Raw genomic sequence first — 15,845 nt, forward strand, 5'->3', positions numbered from 1 at the left:
CCATCATTTTGGCTACGGAACTTCGCACTTAATCCGCATATCTGATTGAAGCGATTTCCATAGCAGTCATTGGGAAGGCGTATGCCCACCCTGCCACGGAAAATCTGTCAAACATTATGCGGAATTTTCAAAAGAGGGAAACAACAATACAACTTTGGTGAGGACGAAAGGGCCTCCACGGAAGTTAAGCACGAGATGAAATGTACGTAGACTTTTACAACCTGTTTGAACAACTAACAACATCAATGAGCACGCCGCCGTCATGAAATTCAAGATGCCAGTTGCAATAAGTGGTGAAAAACTCACCACATGCTGATCTGCAACATCTCTGCTGGAATCTGAGACGAGGCAACTAGTGGACATGAGGTTGTGGCCGAGAAAGGGAAAATTCTCTCCCTATTTGATTAATTGATAGTCACAATACTAAGGGAGGGATATTGTTGTGGTGGGTTGATGTTATCTTAGGTTATATTTGATTAATTGATAGTCACGATATTGTTGCTGTGGACTTCTTAGGCGTGTCGAAAGCCTATAAAGGCAGAGTGTGTGGACGGCTGATGAGCTGGCCTGCACTATTAAAGCACGGTGCCGAGGGCAGAGTAATGAATGCGCTAGGGCTGTAAGCAAATACGATTTTGTTGGTTTCACAACCAGACAAACCAATTTTAACACGGATTGAGGTCATAACAGCAATATGAAAAGTTTGGAAGTACAATCCTGTCAATTTGGAAGTACAAGGCGATGACGTTGGCAGATGGAGTTTGTTCGTCTAATCGAGGAAAAAGAATAAGAAGACTAATTATGAAAATTAAAATTGTAACTACGCCTACTGGCGTGGTCTATTTCACTATTTTTTATTTGAAATCTAGGCGTGCTCTATTTCACTATTTTTTATTTTAAATTAAGATTTCTGGTTGAGTTATTTGGAATCCAACTCGATGTGGTTGGGCTATGGATTTTGTTCTTCTATTAATTGAGGCAAAATATTAAGGAGACTAGTTATGAAAATTAAAATTGTAATTAATCCTATGGTGTGGTCCATTTCATAATAGGTTTTGAAGATTTTTTTTTTTAAATTCAATATTTCACATTGGGTGAATATTTTGTTGGAAATAGTAAATTACTCTCATATAAATGTAAATGTAATGTCAATGTGAATTAGTTCTAATTTAATTTGTATTTGGAAAAGTTTAATATAGTGAGTGTTTGTATGATGAAGTTAGCTTTAGTTGAGTCAAGCTTAGTTAGAGTCTCCCATGGTTCATAATTAATAAGTGTGTTCTTTATATATTTGTGATTGGGTCATTGTAATGTATGAAAGCCTAGAACCACAATTCTATGGATAATTGTGTATGTGAGAAGTTTTATTAATAGAAGTATTGTTTGGTGTGCCTGAACTTGCAACTCTATGGATAATTGTGTATGTGAGAAGTTTTATCAATAAAAGTATTGTTTTATGTGTATATTTGTTTCTTCCTCTCTCCATCAAATTGGTATCAGAGGTGAGGTCGAGTTGAAAGATATCACAGAAAACAAAACTCATACAATCTGTGTGAGAAAGATTTTTTTTTTTTACGTGCAACACACTAACACACTATAAAAATTTAATTAGTGTATTTTATTCCTCTTCATTTCCATAAAATTGGTCTTATATTAGTTCATGAATGCCTTGAAAGTTAATTCATATGTGAAGTGCAATGCTTATTAAAATGTTATTTTAAAGTTTTGAAAATAAGTGGTGAGTTTTTTTTTCCTTTTTCTATGGGGTGTTTTAAAATATTGTTTGGAGAATTTTTTAAAGTGCTTAAGACATATTAAAAAAAAAAAAATTATGGTTTTTTTTTTTAAGTAAATAGGGGTTTTTTTGGAAAGTGAGTTTAGGGCTTTGTAAAAGTTTCCATTTTTTTTTTTTTCAAGCATAAGAGTGTTTTGGTTTCAGGAAAATCTTTCCATGAATGTGAATCCAATGAAGATTATGCCCTGCGGGGGTGCATATTGAAAATGATATTTATTTTAGGGGGTGATATGGAGAGAAGTCTCATGCAATAAGGAGAGAAGACATAAGACAAGCAAAAGACAACAATCATGGGTTAGAAAGGATGGCTCAAGCAGAACAAGTCAAGGATGCATGGATCAATATGGATCTCACATTGGATGAGAATTTTTTCTGCAAGTTTGTAGAAGCTACATCTTTCGAGGAAGTGAGGAAGATATTGAAATCAAAATTCAGTATAAAGGAAAGTGACATGCAACAAAAAATTGTGTCACAATGTGTAGAAGAATCAATAGAGAAGTCAGTCATAGATCTTAGAGTAATTGTGCAAGACTTTGGGAGGACAACAAAGCCTGGAGAATCCTACTCAAAAGTGGATGATGGTCATGAAGACTATAAAAGTGAAACCCATTATTCAGACATGCATATGGATGAAGAAGACATGGAGCGTATTGCAAAGAGAGAAGTTAAAGCTTTAGTGTATGAAGAAAAGAAAGAGTATATAAATTCTCAAGAACTTCACTATAACATGGATGGTGAAGATGATGGTAAATCGCACTATGAAGAGACACATATGGATGATGATTGTAAATTGAGAGGTAAATTGGTGAATCCAACCACAACTGATGAATATGAAGAAGTTGACATTGTTAATGAGCACATGCATGCTCAGATATCCCAACATAAAGTGGATAAAAATGTTGTTAATGATAGTTGTGATCTATTTTTTGAAATAGGGATTGATCATGGAAATAAGGTAAGTGCCATGTTTGATGAAGAATTAAAGACTGAAGTTACCACTGTAGCAACAAGTTATGAAGTAGTTGGAACTACTCATGAAGCAATGCATGATCTAGTAGCAATCGATGATCAAGAAGACGATAAAGTGGTTCAAGAATTTTTGGTGAGAATATCCATTGACTACATAATAGTGGAAGATAATCTTAATGAAGTTGAAGAGGCAGAGACGGAAGAGGAAGAGGAGAAATCTCTCATTGCAGGGCATAATAAAGATGTTTTTAACATTGTTTTTGAATATGCATGTGTTCAAAATAACATGGGAGCAAAAGTTGAAAACAAAATTGTTGACAAGTTTATTGCAAATTTAAAGCTCATTTAAGAATGGGTCGAGAAGCCAATTGAACAAATTGATGAGATTCTTAAATCATTAGTTGGAATAAAAGAATTAAATGAAATGATGAATGAGAAAAATGAGAGTGATTATGATTTTACATATAAGCCTAATGACAATTTTGAGTGTGGAGGTAAACAGGAAAGCAATTCAGCTAAAAGAGAGGATGAAGAAAAATATGCAAGAAAGGAAATGGAAGTTTATGAAGACAACAAAGAAAGTATTCAAGAAGAAGAGATCTTTAAACAATGGAGTCAAGAAGAGATTGAATTCTACTATCAAGAAATATGGTAGAAATAAGATCATGAATATGAAGCGCAAGAAGCAGAGCAAAGAAGATAGTTTGAAGATGAAGAGTTGTGGAAACAATCCATGAGTGAAAAAATTGTTGAAGAGGAAGCTGTAGAAAATAGACTTAGAACAAATACAAAATAAGTTAAAGAAAATTTGCAACAACAACAAGTAAATAAATATGGAGCCTAGAGCAAGAAAACACAACAGAAAATGAAGGAGTTTCGAGGGTATAGAATCTAGAAAAAGCGAAAAAAGAAAGTCCAACATTGTTTAAGTGATGATTGAGTCAATTTTTTATTTTAAGCCTAGCTGAGACTTAGACCATTAGGCATGTTTGAGTCATGTTGATTCATGTTTGAGTTATGTTGATTCATATGGTCATAATTAAGGGGAAATAGTAAATTAATCTCATATGCATGCAATGCATGGAGAGTCAGTGTCAGTTAATTTGAGTTGAGTCTATATTTGGAAAAGTCTAGTTTAGAGTGAGTTTGCATGAATAAGTTAACGGAATTTGAGTCAAGTCTAGTTAGAGTTTTTAATGATTCCATCATTAGTAATTGTGGTCCTTATATACCTGTGGTTGGGTCATTGTAATGTGTGAAAGGCTAGAGATGCAACTCTATGGATAGTTTTGTATGTGAGAAGTTTTATCAATAGAAGTATTGTTTTGTGTGTATATTTGTTTCCTCCTCTTTGCCTTTCCATCATATTTTTCATCTTTTTTTGGCATGGAGGGATGATATTTCATTCTCATACACATTTTCCCCTTACATTTTTCCCCTTAATATTTTTTATTAATTAAATTAAGAACATGTTGCTCCACTCTGTCCCCTCTATGTGGATGTCTATGGTGATGGATAGTCAAGCCATGCCAATGGATCACATTATCAAGTATCCATTACCAAGCATATATATTTTAGTATGATGCCTGCAATGTAAATTTTAAGTGTAGTTGTGGCAAAAGGCATGAGAGAAAATCCTAGTGTTACAAATTATTTCATCAAGAAACAAATTTCCATGACTTCTTTGTGAGAATATATATATATAGATATAGATATAGATATATATATCATCTCAAAACAATTAGGGGCATAAAATTATTTCATTAAATTTATGGTAATTAGCTAATTGATAGGCTTACGAGGATGCGAGGGATCAATACTTATCGATTCCATGATGGGAAATAAAGCAAAGAAAGAATCATTGACAAACAATTTGACCATTTATGGGTTTGAAGTAATTGATGAACCAAAGTCAATGTTGTAGACAAGATGTGCTTTCACTGCAAGAGAAAGCACCTACCATGTGGATGATTAATAGTCATTACCACTATTGTTAATTTTCAACTCAACAACTATTTCTCTACATACAAATTTATCATATTTTATGTTGGTGTGGGCTAGAGGATTAATTTGGGAGGTGGAAATAGGAAAAATATACAAAAGGATCTCTCAAGCATCCAACATTCTAGGGAATTTATCCCTGCCACAATTCAATTCACACCAACTCATGCAAAATTTTGCTGCAAAACATATGTCTGAAGAATATACAGTCACTCTATTAGGTAGCTACTAATTAATCATTACAAGAATCCATGTATTTGTGTGATTTAGATGAATGGATGGCATCCCCTCATCATATCCATGCTTCAATATTCTATTAATTTTGCAGGGGCACAATCTATTGGGGTTTAATAATGCTCTTCATTCAATGCAGATGAGATTTTGAGTTTTAGTGGAATGGGTAATTAGGACCCCAATATGGACCCTTGATTCACTTTGTCGCTCAAAGCCAAATACCCAATGCAAAAATCTAATTCAAACTTTAATCCCAAAGTTCCTTTGGGTTCATGAACACCTAGATGTTTAGATTAGAAGTATTATGTGGATCTTTGATTTAAAGTTTAGATTGTTGAACTCTAATCAAACATTGATGTCAAATTTATAGATAACTAGAATGGTGAAGAGAAACTCCAATATCTTTCCATTTGGAGAAATAAGTTTGGGAGAGAAATGGTGAAAATGGGCACAATAGACATGTTGACTAAGTCAGAGGGAGAGATTAGGAAAGTTTATCGCATCATCAACTGATGAATGTCTTATTTATTCGATGTTATAATCAAATTTACGAAGGAATTTAAGTGTAAGGGTTGCTTTCTCTCAACATATACAAAGGCATACCAATCCTCCTCTTTGAAATGGCTTTGTTAGATCCTATGCTACCAGAAACAACAAAGAGGAAACTGAAAATGGAAAAGAAACTGGAAAGGGGGTTAAATGGTTTCAATAGATAAGAAATGTGAAGCCCCTAATATCCATATATTATGCATATAAAATTGATTACTTATGTACTAATGTAGTGTCAAGATGGGAAATGGAATGGGAACATAACAAGAAAAAAGTCTCTCAATCAAATCTAGTCACATAGGTTGGATTGTTTTAGGTATCGATGATTTAGAAGCATCGTTGATCTCCAGTATCATTATGAGACAAATCAATTGATACACTACGATTGAAAATCGATTTGCAACTGGCACAAATCTCTCAGTCCATGGTGATGCATGGCATTACATTTGAGTGGTAAGCTTTACTGAATCAAGATCAAAATTTGAAATAAAAGAATGAAACAATCATTAATTTTGATCTGCTACTCTTTCCTATATTATTTCCTTCTGGTGTTTCCTTTGCAACATGTGGTCCAATTGCTAGTTTATAACCCATTTAAGAATTTGCAACTTCCAACAAATCGAAGGTCCCAACGCACTCCATAAGCTTTAAAACACTAAAAAAGATAAAAAAAATTGAAACCCTCATCTCATATGTTACATTGTGTATACAATCATATTATCAAATCTAATCCATCCATACTTTTTTTATTTAAAAAGAAATAAGAATTTTGAAAACCCTATTCCAAAATAGACCATGCCTTTCACATTAAATATACATAGTTGATATTGAGTCTTTTTTTCTTAATCAGTGCATTGAAATATTTTATTTATGATCCATATTATCAATATTAAAATATTGTTTTCCTATTAATATATTTTAAAAACATATCTCTCTTTTATACTTCACTAAATTTATGTTTAATGTTGCTCTATGTATTTATGGTTGATAGGGAAAATTTTAAGGATCATAATTTATCTTAAAATTCAGAAACTTTGGTGAATTTTGTTAGTCTTTAATATTCAAACAGTAAAATGTTGGGCAATATTTTTTTGAAAGTTTTGAAATTTCTAATGATTTTATATTGTCTTTATAAATTATTAGTAATTTTTAAGATAAAATAATATTATTCTATAAAATTCGGGTGAATTATATTTAGAAAAAAAAAGAAAGGAAAAGAAGAAGCATGAAAAAATAGCCCACCTACCAATATTAGTCCCTAAAAATTTCCCAATAATTGATATTAAAATATCTTAGTTAAAATGTTGTACTTCATGTATATATTGAAATGTTTTATATACTAGCATTTTCACCTTATGTTGCAAAGGAAACGCCGTAAGGCATAGAATGGGGAAGAATAGCATAAAGTGGGGAAGAATAGGTAATCAAATCCGTCAAAATTAAGATTAAATTGATCTACTAATTTTTCATTTACATACACTGAAATCGTATGCAGTGTGGGATAAGAATCTCAAGAATCTCAAGTTATCATTGAAATTAATTTCTATAGTCCATGCTCTATTTTAAATATTTTACTCTTTTGTCATAATTGGAAGAATCTCAAGTTATCATTGAGATAAATAAATCTCCATAGTACATACTCGTTATATATCTATATATATATATGAATGAAGATCTCTGCTACAATTTATATTACTGTGGCAATGCCATTTTTCTCTCGCAAAGTTGCATCCATTGGTTTTTTTAAGACATTAAAAGAATATAGTTTCTATGGTTTGTTATGATCGATGGGTTATCTTTCAGATTATATTGTAGATGATGTTAGATACATTAAATCATTTTGAAATAAAAAAGGAAAAGAACTCGAAACCTGCTAAATAAATAAATATGTTACATCTTTGTAGTTGCATATTTAAAATGATAAAATAAATATCTTACATATTTGTAGCTGCATATTTGAAAGGATAAACGAGAATTTGAAAATGTCGAGGGCATTGCCCACACTTCAAAAGATAACAACAATTAAAATTGCCTCTAGGGAGAATTTTATTAACTTGTTGTATGCTTAGGGCCAATGATCTTCACATTCAATCTTGCTTAAAATGAACCAAATTTTGATATACATCATGGCCTAAAATTATGGTTTAAAACCCTATGTATAAGGAGGATACCTTTTACATATGAATTGAGAAATGTTGCAGATGCATAATTGGATCTCGTCACATTTTTCCTTATTATATTGGTTCCTTTTGTTACAAAAGGAAGCTTCACTGAAATATTTTGAATGTAATATCCATATTACTTTTCTAATAAGATCTCCTTCTAGAGTGAGTTAATATGTATAAAAAAGCAACATGCTTATCCTTTCTTGGAAAAGAGATTCTTACAATGCATTACTATTATGTCAGTACAATATCATACCAGCTATAACATCAACCAAAACCATGCCTGAAAGAAATTCTGGGTAGAAAGGAGCATGTGGAACTTCAACCCATTTCATGATATTTATAATAACCAAATGAAACATTTCTACCATGGTAGGTCATGGTACGTCATAAGGAGTGGGATTATTCACATGATTAGAAGCCAATTATTTTTATTTGTAGTAGATATCCTTGTAGGCTAATAAGGACTCTGTAGAAATCCAATCACCAAATTAGTGCTCATCATGTGGGGTTGATTCCATCATGGTTACTCTTTGAGTGCCTCTTAAAAATATGTAGGTACTTGATTCCAATCGAGGATATGAAAGTGGGAACATGCCAAGCCATTTCAATCAATTAGATAACCTCCCTTCGTGGTAACTAAAACTCTAAAATTCTTTCCGTTGACTTGAACAAACCCAATGCTACCTCTACTTTCAAGAACAATTGTCACAGTATTTGGTTTCATTTCATCAAAAGATACCATATTAATTTAAAGTATCCATGACAATAAATGCATAACCAACAATTTTTCTACATCAATCATCAACAAATTTACTCATTTTATGATTGCATAATATCATTTCAGTAGGAAGTCCACAAACCAACATTACTGAAAATACAATAAAGATTACCGATGTATACTTTAGCTTGCACAAAACTATACTAATAGAAGGATCCTTTAGGCAAAATTTGCAAGTTTTTCTCTGTTCAAGAGTGCAAAATGTGCTAATTAAGTCTACAATTGGATTCTAGAAATAAAAATAAGGTAGGGTCAGTAGGTGACAACATCATGGTAGTTTCCTTTTCACCTAAGTGAATGAAGCTAGAAAAAGCCAATGTTTACATTTATCCTTGTTGATATTTATGTTATAAAGCAAGGAATCATTGAGAAATAGCCACAAATATCAAGGAACACTGAGCTTTTGCAAAAGTACTGATATTGATATTTTCCCACCTTTGTTTGGACTAACTGAAATGCGTGATCCATGTTACATTTCCTATTTTTTTGTGATTGATTGCTTGTGCTGGTTACTACTAGTGTACAATTTTTTGGGGGGATGAAATTCAATGCTCACAATGATGACTACTCTACATTTCTTGGGACTCATTTATTGCAACTATTGGGTATCGTGTTCCCTAGATTTGTTAAATTTGCAAATTTGAGTAGTACACAAGTTTTATTTCTTATAAAATTAATGTAAAATTAAATCTTTTCCACTTGAAATAAATCTTTATACTCAAATATTCATATGATATCACATAAGGATTAAATTTTCTAAAAGTTTGGTTTGGATACTATTGAACACAATTATCTAAAGTTTGGTTTGGAGACTATTGAACACAATTATCTAGATCTCTCTCCTAATTGCACACATATTCCTAGATAAATGTTAACTTTAAGCCGTGACATGATTTTTCCAAACAAGATCAAAAGTAAAGTGTACTCACCCATCGTGCTACTTATTTAAAGAAAATGAGAAGGTCACGATCATAAAGTCACTCCATGGAATGGTCCATGTTAATGAAAGTGAGGATTTTGTAGTCTTTTCGCATGGCTAATTACCTTGAAGATTGTCTTGACTTGTATGTGGTTGGGAAAATATGGGGAAAATAATTAGGTACAATCAACCAATGCAATATCAGAAGGCACTCACACAGGAGAAAATGCATTTATGTTTGGTGAAATGTATTTCCATGTATGCTACGGCTAGAAACGTTTTGGTTCCATATAATATACGATTGAGCTCATCTAGTAAGTTCGTTCATGACTGCCTAGAAGACTTATAACAAAGCAATTGTGTCAAGAACATGTGTACACAAAAGAGGTATGGGCACCTCTGAAGGTAACTCTGGAAGATGCGTCATAGGGGAATGCATCTTCTTAAAATCATTGCATTCTATTACTCTTGTCGGGTCCTGACTGTTTAGGAAGAACTATCAACCTCCTTCACATAGCAATTGAAAATGAAGTTGGAAGACTCCACGTTTATGAAAACTCAAATATTACAGTGAACATGCTTAATAGAAAATCTGCTTTGTGAAGAATTCAATCTGTTGTGGATCACATTCTAGAAATGAAGACCAGATTACATTCCATCTCCTTTACTCATATTTTCCATGAGCCCAACTCTGAGGCAGATTCCTTATCCAAAGGTGGAGTGGACCTAAAACCCTATGTATAAGGAGGATACCTTTTAGATATGAATTGAGAAATGTTGCAGATGCATAATTGGATCTCGTCACATTTTTCCTTATTATATTGGTTCCTTTTGTTACAAAAGGAAGCCTCACTTAAATATTTTGAACTTAGTATTCATATTACTTTTCTAATAAGATCTCCTTCTAGAGTGAGTTAATATGTATAAAAAGTAACATGTCTTATCCTTTCTTGGAAAAGAGATTCTTACAATGCATTACTATTATGTCAATACAATATCATACCAGCTATAACATCAACCAAAGCCATGCCTGAAAGAAATTCTAGGTAGAAAGGAGCATGTGGAACGTCAACCCATTTCATGATATTTCTAATAGCCAAATGAAACATTTCTACCATGGTAGGTCATAGGGAGTGGGATTATTCACATGATTAGAAGCCAATTTATTTTTGTTTGTAGTAGATATCCTTGTAGGCTAATAAGGACTGTGTAGAAATCCAATCACCAGATTAGTGCTCATCATGTGTGGTTGATTTTGAAGATCCTGCATAACCTTATTATAGTTGGGTGGTTCTATTCATTTTTCATGAATGAGAATGTTCGTTTGTAGATCTTATTATGATTTTTATTTTGTGTTGGCAAAGCTTGGAGGTCCGATTGTATCTCATTCCCACCTTAGCTTGGGAGGTTGACACCACTCATTGTAGATCTTATTATGATTTTTATTTTGTGTTGGCAAAGCTTCGAGGTCCAATTGCATCTCATTCCCACCTTAGCTTGGGAGGTCGACACCACTCACTTCCAAATTTTTAACGTCGTAGCCTATCCCATTTTTTCATGCCATTTATGTCCATGCAATTGTGGTTTTGTAGATTAATCCCATTTAATCTTCAATATAATATGTTTTTTTATATTCCATGAAAATAATAAAAATTATATTTTTAAAAATACATTAATAAATTTAATGTTTATAGAATATAATATGTTTTTTTAATATTCCATAAAAATAATAAAAAATATATTTGTTAATAATTTAAAAAATTAAATATAAAATTAATGTAAAATTAAATCTTTTCCACTTGAAATAAATCTTTATACTCAAATATTCATATGATATCACATAAGGATTAAATTTCATAAAAGTTTGGTTTGGAGACTATTGAACACAATTATCTAAAGTTTGGTTTGGAGACTATTGAACACAATTTTCTAGATCTCTCTCCTAATTGCACACATATTCCTAGATAAATGTTAACTTTGAGTCGTGACATGATTTTTCCAAACAAGGTTAAAAGTAAAGTGTATTCACCCACTGTGCTACTTAGTTTAAAGAAAATGAAATGATTTTTCCAAACAAGGTCAAAAGTAAAGTGTATTCACCCACTGTGCTACTTAGTTTAAAGCAAATGACAAGGTCACGATCATAAAGTCACTCCATGGAATGGTCCATGTTAATGAAAGTGAGGATTTTGTAGTCTTTTCGCATGGCTAATTACCTTGAAGATTGTCTTGACTTGTATGTGGTTGGGAAAAGATGGGGAAAATAATTAGGTACAATCAACCAATGCAATATCAGAAGGCACTCACACATGAGAAAATGCATTTCTGTTTGGTGAAATGTATTTCCTTGTATGCTACGGCTAGAAACGTTTTGGTTCCATATAATATACGATTGAGCTCATCTAGTAAGTTCGTTCATGACTGCCCATAAGACTTAGAACAAAGCAATTGTGTCAAGAACATGTGTACACAAAAGAGGTATGGTTGCCTTTGAAGGTAACTCTGGAAGATGCGGCATAGGGGAATGCATCTTCTTAAAATCATTGCATTCTATTACTCTTGTCGGGTCCTGATTGTTTAGGAAGAACTATCAACCTCCTTCTCATAGCAATTGAAAACGAAGTTGGAAGACTCCACGTTTATGAAAACTCAAATATTATTGTGAACATGCTTAATGGAAAATCTGCTTTGCGAAGAATTCAATCTGTTATGGATCACATTCTAGAAATGAAGACCAGATTACATTCCATCTCCTTTACTCATATTTTCCATGAGCCCAACTCCGAGGCAGATTCCTTATCCAAAGGTGGAGTGCACCTGAAGGTTGGTATGATCGAGATCTCTGAAGTCAATGACGGAGTATTAATCGATAATCCTTCCCCTTTTTCTTAAGACTACTAGTCTTTGTATTGTTCAAGTTCTTGTTAGTGTTCTGCTATTTTAGAAGTTCTATATGGACAATAAGTGCTTCAAGGATTTAACAGCAATCTCGTTCACGACAATCGAAAATGCAGAAAAAGGATAATAACATATCGTTCAAAACAATTTACATTCCAGAAAATCTTAGCAGCACAAATATAGAAAATTAGAAAAATGATAACTTGGACTTCCAGCAGCGACAATAGGAGGTCCACTGACGAGCTTAAATGGCACTTTTAACACGCCAGACAATGGGAGTTCATGATCTATATAGGTTGATTCCCTCGTTAAAAAAAAACAAGGAATCTAGAATTAAACTGTTGGATATGCCATCAACACACATGGCTGATCCACCTTATGATGGTCACTATATTTGAAATTCTGAGACATCTGGATTATCGAAAGAAAGCTAACAAAAAGAATTCATGTCAAAAGCTAACTATAAGACTAGAATCCACTCGCCAAACCCGGTCCTGCAGTTTTGAGGTCATGGGAAGTCTGTCAGTGACTTGCTGCATGAGCCCGGATATACAAATTCGTGGTATTGACACACGATAGAGCAGCAGAGCATGATCCATTCAATTTACGCTAACAAGACACCCTATTCATTCACAGGCCCACAGGATAGAGAAAAAGAGCACAATCCCTTCAATTTACGCTAACAAGGCACCCTATTCATTCACAGGCCCCTGCATTCACTCGCCACAGCAAGAAATGTTCAACAAGAATTAATGGTTTGTTCTAAAGAATCTCGAAGAAGGGTCCGCTGGTCTGCCGGCCCAACAAAATCAATAACGTCTGCTGTACCCACACAGATTCATGAAAGAAGAGGTTTGGACATTACAAAGGTTGGGGATTATAGCGTTTCAACTTTCTATTAATACAACTTCAACTGTTGTTGAGTGTCATTTCTATTAATACAACTTCAACTGTTGTTGAGTGCCATTCCTTACCGTTACAGCCACTGGGGAGTTAGTAACTGCCTGGATTTGGCGCTTGATGGAGGCACCTGGCGGTCTTGCAGTTTTCCGGGCTGATTGAGGTACTCGGCGGTTTTGCAAATTCTTTAAGAGATATCAATCCGACGGTAGAATATATTTCTATCATGTAACATAGAGAATGGACCGCAGACAACCTTACACGATAACTTATTATTTCAGTTTTAAATCAACGATCAAAATTCGTTCAATCGTCTAACACCACAAATCTACGATGAACAATAGGACACGGCGGCGGCTAGGGCAATTCATTTCAAAGGGAAACGCCTTACGGCGTAATTAAATTTAATCCATTGCAATATATTGAATTCCTCTAACATCGTCCTCGGGACATTTCTAGTGTAATTCTTAGTTGATTACAGTAAAATCTTCTTTTTTAATTGTAGTATAATCTTTTTGTTCTCTCCTCTGTGGCGTAGCTCTTTGTTTGATTGTAGCATAATTTTTCTCTAATTGTATTTTAATTTTTTGTCTGAATTATTATGTGAATAAAATCAGATAAGATGCACAGATTCGGCATTTGCACCAAATTAGGGGTGAAAGTTGTGGTTACGGACTTTACAGACGACAATAGGACAGATTTTTTTCTATACTTTCACACCTTCGCAAGCTTGGCACGCCCCGGTAAAATCGACCAACTTCTCAACATGGGGGCTGGCTTGGGCGTGGAGTATAAATGGTGAGCACCAATTCAAGAATCCAAAAAAAAATTCCTAGTGAAGCTAGTACGAGGAACATTATAACTAAAACAACCATAAGTTTGTCTAGAGCTTGAATCTTTATTTGTTTCTCTATAGTTTGAATCTTTGTTCAATTCCGGACAGTGACATGATGGATATGTGTTTAATTGTTTATGACTTGAATATGATTACAGCATCCCATGTGATTATCCAGGTAAAAATATGTCCATCAAAGTAGACGATAGCAGTCACTATCCCGACTATCTTGCTATCCAGTTTCTGTATCAAGGAGGCCAAACAGACATTTCATTGGTTCAAGTTACCGAGGTGGAGTAGCCATGGACCATGGCTCATATAAGTATTAAATTTTATTTTTCTAATATGGTTCATAAATAATATTGTATCAGATAAATTGTTTTAAAGGGATCACTTGCGGTTAGATTAACCATAGAACTAATCCTAACCCAAAAATGTCAAAAGAATTCAACCCGTAAAAATAGTATTAATATCCTATAGAGCAAATCACAAACAACTTACAAATTTTGCTTAAATGACTGTATTCAATCATGCGATCTGAATTGAGGGATTTTGCATGCAATGCAGGTAGGAAACTGAGTTGGCGTGAAATGAGTCTGCGCAATTACAATGTAGTGTGGGGTATTGCAAACCATTATTCATTAACAGGTCATGCCGAACCCAGTACCTTCTTGTTCCGGTTACTGGTTACGGGAGGCTTCGATGGAAGTTGGGTAGGGCGCCCTGGATAAAATTTGCTACCTGCAGACTGGAAAGTTGGGTCTGTTTACGACTCAGGACTTCAGATCTCAGAGAGGGCGCAAGAATTTGACTGCAGTTCGTGCGCAACTGGCGACTGGAACGATAATTTATAGCTTCGTTGTGCTTCTCTTTGCAATTAGCGTCAGAATATGAGATTCCTGTGATTCGTGTGTTTGCCATTAATTTGTTTCGAGAAGAAACAAATATCGGTTTTATTATTGTAGCTAGGCGATTGTATCACCTACTTCAAAAACCTTCGCAGTAGTAAATAAAAGATCTTTCAAATATATATGTGTGTGTGTGTGTGTGTGTGTGTGTGTGTTTATTATGCGTTTTATCTTCTTGTACTGTATCCATGTTATCAGTCGCCAACTTCAAAACTGTGGAACCCGTGTTATTTGGGTGTTGTTCATAACAACGAAGAAATAACAAACTCTCTTTTTTTTTGGGCAACAGTTTATTATTGAATCAAAGATACACATAAAGCGCAGGCTCAGCATGGAGCAGAGCACAACAAAATTTGAAGATCAACTATGAAGGACCGACAGTAAACCAAAAAGATAGATCTGTACAGTTATATATCTAGTTTTCAACCAGAAATCCAAAAAGAAACAAAGTTTTATCATTAACTTATCTAAATAAAAACACAACATAAAAATAAGTTTGTACTCTCTGTATATTAAACAACCTATATATCCACAAACAATCTATAGAAGTACCCTCTAGATATTAAACAACCTATAGAACTACCTTAATACTTCTGGACAAAAATAAAAAAACTAATAGACTCCAAGAACAGAGGCTATAACAACTTAAAAATAGCTGGTATGGACATGCAAGGAATATTTTCCCATTAAGCCATTTTTCCAAATAAATAGTCCTTGGATGAATTGAAGCCCATTTTTTTTACAGGGAGTCTGTTGGAAGGTTAAATTCTATGTAGACATGGAAAAAGGATAAGGATAAAGGATACTTTGGACTTCTAATAAGACAGATTCACAACTTACCATTCAGATTTCTCGAATAGCCAATTTATAATTATCTTGGAATTTTCGGTC

General features: G+C 33.6%; 1 pseudogene; it reads left to right on the forward strand.

Annotated features, from left to right (window-relative positions):
- The first annotated feature begins 2,414 nt into the window (after positions 1–2,414).
- On the forward strand, positions 2,415–14,900 carry LOC149238208 (expansin-like A3; annotated as a pseudogene).
- The last annotated feature ends 945 nt before the right edge of the window (positions 14,901–15,845 follow it).

Source organism: Pinus tabuliformis, chromosome 8, assembly GCF_031772625.1.
Source record: "Pinus tabuliformis cultivar Carrire ecotype Pingquan chromosome 8, CPIR1, whole genome shotgun sequence".
In the NCBI taxonomy this organism is placed as follows: domain Eukaryota; kingdom Viridiplantae; phylum Streptophyta; class Pinopsida; order Pinales; family Pinaceae; genus Pinus; species Pinus tabuliformis.